General features: G+C 34.6%; 1 pseudogene across 1 annotated transcript; it reads left to right on the forward strand.

The window, feature by feature from the left end:
- Positions 1-638: 638 nt before the first annotated feature.
- On the forward strand, positions 639-1,463 carry LOC306665832 (large ribosomal subunit protein eL6-like; annotated as a pseudogene). Its single transcript has one exon. The product of its transcript is annotated as a large ribosomal subunit protein eL6-like (transcript).
- The last annotated feature ends 3,019 nt before the right edge of the window (positions 1,464-4,482 follow it).

A 4,482-nucleotide genomic window follows, 5' to 3' on the forward strand; every position in this document is an offset into this window, starting at 1 on the left:
TTATGAGGTGCAAAAGCAACAGGAGTTCAGTAGAAATCATACTTTGTTTGAGTTTTGATTTTTTTCCCAGGCTACCAATATGTGACATGACACTCTCTTGTGATGTACAACTTAAAACTAATGTAAGTATGCATTCTGAACATGTTTAAGGCAGGCTAGACTACACTATGATATGCAGAAGATTAGGGGTATTCAACCTGCATTTTCGACTTAGGATATTTTCAACTTGTGAAGGTAACTTATTGGTAAGTTGAGTATCTGCAGTCAACTGATCTTTGAGAGAGTAAAGGAAATTCGATCCGAAAAGATTGTCATGTCAACAAATGGTGCTGAAAGAACTGGACAACTACATGAAAAAAAAAAAAAAAGAATCTAGATATTGACCTTGCTACTTTTTACAAAACTTAATTCAAAATGTCTTTATTATATGGATCTAAATGTAAAATGTAAAATTGTATAAATCCTAAAAGGTATCCAAAGAAAAAATTTAGAAGATCTTGACTTGTGCAATGAGTTTTTAGATGCATCACTGAAAGCATAATCTGTAAAAGAAAAAATAATAATAAATGGGATATGGTTAAAATTAAAAACTTCTGTTATAGACTAAAAGTACTTAGTTCTCTTTCCCATCTTGCAAGATGGTGGGTGAAAAGGCTCAGAAGTCAGACATTAAGAAGAAACCTGGAGCCAAGAAGGCTGATGCCATTGGCAAGGTTGAAAAGGGAGACCTCAAGGCAAAGAAACCCAAGAAAGGGAAACCCCACTGCAGCTGAAACCCTGTCCTGGTTAGAGAAATTGGCAGATACGTCCAATCTGTTATGTATTCCTGAAAGGCCATGTACAAGAAGTACCCAGCTGCAAAATCCAAGGTTGAAAAGAAGAAGAAAGAGACATTTCTAGCTACTGTTACAAAACCAGTTGGGGGTGACAAGAACAGTGGTAGCAGGACAGTTAAGCTTTACTTGAAGACATGCCATGAAAGCTGTTCAGCAAAAAACCCTTCAGTCAGCATGTGAGAAAACTGCAAACCAGGAGTGATCCGGGACAGTCTTGATCATCCTCACTGGGTGCACAGAAGCAAGTGTGGTTTTCCTCGAAGCATCCGACATATGGCTTGCTACTTGTGATGAGAGCTCTTTCCCTCAATTGAGTTCCTCTGTGTAGAACACACCAGAAATTTGTTATCACCACCTCCACAAAGATTGATATCAGCAAAGTGAAAATCCCAAAACACCACACCAATGCTTACTTCAAGAAGAAATTGTGGAAGCCCAGCCACCAGGTAGGTGAGATCTTTGACTTACAGAGAGAAATATGAGATTACAGAGCAGTGCAAGGTTGATCAGGAAACTGTGGACTCACAAATTTTACCTAAAATCGAAGCTATTCCTCAGCTTCAGGGCTACATGCAATCTTTTTTTGCTCTAACAAATGGAAATTATCCTCACAGATTGGTGTTCTAAATTTCAAGCATGAAATTTCCAAATAGTCAAGAACTCTTAAAACTCTACCATAGGAAAACAACTAACCAATTTTAAAAAATGAGCTAAAGATCTGAAAAAACACTTGACGAAGAGAAGATACACAGATGGCAGATAAGCATATTAAAAGATGGTCAACGTCACATGTCACTAGGGAATTGCAATTGAAGCAAAGGTATGTCACCACACATTTATTAGAATGCCTAAAAATCCAAAACACTAACACAACCAAATGTTGGAGAAGATATGAAGGAGCAAGAGCTGCTTTCATTTCGGGTGGGAATACACAATTGTGCAGTGATAAGTAAGTGGTCTTTTTATTTGATTCAGCAATCACATTTACTCAAATTGTGAAGACTTTTGTCCACACAAAATCCTGTACAGGGATGTTTATAGCAGTTTTATTCATAACTGCCAAAACCTAGAAGTAATAAAGATGTCCTTTAGTGGGTGAATGGATGAACTGTGGTACATTCAGTTAAGGGAATACTATTTAGTTTTAGGAAGAAATGAGTCATCAAGCCTTAAAAAAAGTGGAGATGTCTTATATACACAGTAGTACTAGGTGAAAGAAGCCAATTTGAAAATATTGTTATGATTTCATCCATATTCTAGAAATAGAAAAACACTACAGAGACAGTAAAAAATAAAATAAAATCAGTGGTTGCCAGAGACTGGGTGTAGAGTGAGATGAACAAGTGGAGTACACAGGATTTTTAGGGCAATAGAACTATTCTGTAAGATACAGTGTGGTGATTGCATGACATCATGTATTTACCAAAACTCGTAGAACTGTAAAACAGCTAGAGTGAGTCCTAATGTTAACTACAGACACCAGTCAATAATGTGTCAATGTTGGTTCATTATTTGTAACAAATGTACCATATTAATGCAAGAGATGCTAATAATAGGTGAAACTATGGGAAGGGGAATCATGAGGGTATGTGGGAGTCACCTATACTTTCAATTTTCTGTAAACCCAAAACATATAGAAAGTTTATTACCTAACAATAGTTAGCATGACTCATTTGCTTTATTTTTGGAAGTACTATACTTCAAAGTAATTTAACTTCCACTCTTATAAAGAATTAAAAATAATCATATTAAATACTCCTCATTTGGGTTGCGAAATTAGGGTCAGTTTTAACCCTAAATCTCTGGCATCAATAGTACACTTCTTACCATTTCAGCAAGAAGTCTCAAGTGTTGGCATGACTATCTGCTTTTATTTCTAGCCCCCGGTTTAATTCTTAAGTATACCTTAATTTTCCAATATGAACAAATATACTAGATACACATAGGAGAAACCTCAGGCTTTGTCAATTAATGTGTATATGATGAGTGTTTATTAAAATTAAGCCTTGGCAGGTTGAGACTGGGATTATAATTTTCTTCATTGCTAAGATTTTTGTGTTGGTTGAAAGAGATGGTGCATATGATCTACTTAGCATAGTACCTGGGTTCATAGGAGGAGTTTAAGGAAAATCATGGAGCTTTACACTGAATCACATGGAATTTCACACATTCCAGGAAAACCATTCACTTCAGATCATTAACTTTTTCAAATTTATTTGCAGAATCATGTTTTATAATTTTCTGAAGAATATTTTTAAAGAAGATAATTATTAGGGTTTGTTCCCCAATTCAACAGATATAAAATGAAATATACAAAATCAATTCTTCTAATATCGTCCCTCCAACACTTGAGTATTTGCTATCAGCAGTTTATTTTGTCATCTTACAAAAATGATCTGTATAGCTGGCTTGTGATCCATAAATACTCTTAGGTCAATGGGTGATGTTCAGAATGTATACTGGCTTTATTGTTCTCTCTTAATGAAGTTGCTAATCCATAAAGCAATTGTGTGTTTGCTTTGCTCTGCAAGACACAAAAGTGTTATATTCATTTTTTCATACTTTTCTGGTCCTGTTTCCCCCAAGTTACCAACTCCTTGGTTTGAATCTTGGATTCAAGCTCATATGACAATTGGATTGAATTTCATATGACAATTTAGGGAAATTAAGAAAATAGATACTTTCTTAACTAATGCAATTATATTTAATCTACTCAAATGTATTTTGCACTTAAAGTTCGGAAAAACCAATGCACTTTCACATTATGTAACATTTTGGGGTTGCACTCTGAATCCTCTGAATGGTTTTGCTTAGTTGGGTACATTGCCAGCATAGGGTACATAGGACAGGGTCCCCTAAAGGCACACACAGTAGGCAGAAAGCATTGACTATGATTAGGGTTGTATGTAGGGTTGATTAGAGGGTAAAAAGTTAATAGGAATAGGCTTGTTTGTTTCTTAGCATTTATGAAAAATATACAATATATAAATGGACTAAATGGACTAACAGCAGGCGGAATTATGAGTTTTTTGTTAATCCTTTGGCCAATCAAATGTTTCATAAAAGATTAATTATTGAAGGAAGAAGAAAAATAAGCAGAGGAGAAGGATGTACTAAAACAAGATTTCTTAACACTAGTGAAAATTAGGATATGATATTTTTTGTTTATGAATACTGGGTACACAATGAATTCATCTGAGCTAGAGATTCCAAATTGTTGACATTCAGAAGATTTGAGAGTCAAAGACTTCAAATGTAATAGTTAAAATTTAATGCATCTTAATACATTCAAATTGAAGTAAAGAAATAAGAGAATTGGGGATTAAAGTCTGTCAAGAAAGACTAGAAAAGATCTCATTGTTTTTGACCAATTCTTGAAAATTGGGACTTCTTAGAGCTTTAATGGACTTACTGGTAATTCAAACAATTCCCAAAGTGCCTTTCAAATTTTTAAAGGCCTTTTTGATCTTAGGTTAATTGTTTATGCTTAATTTTTTTAAAACTGCAAGCGTTCTGTGACAAATTGAGAAATATATCACAATGAGTATTTGATTTTAAAAAAATTGAAGAGGTACAATTTTAAGGAAAGCAGGAAGAAACTTTGCCATTTGTGTCTAGTTTTGGTGATCAGCCTCTTGGTGAACAT

This window comes from Sciurus vulgaris (assembly GCF_902686455.1).
Source record: "Sciurus vulgaris genome assembly, chromosome: 7".
NCBI classification, from domain to species: domain Eukaryota; kingdom Metazoa; phylum Chordata; class Mammalia; order Rodentia; family Sciuridae; genus Sciurus; species Sciurus vulgaris.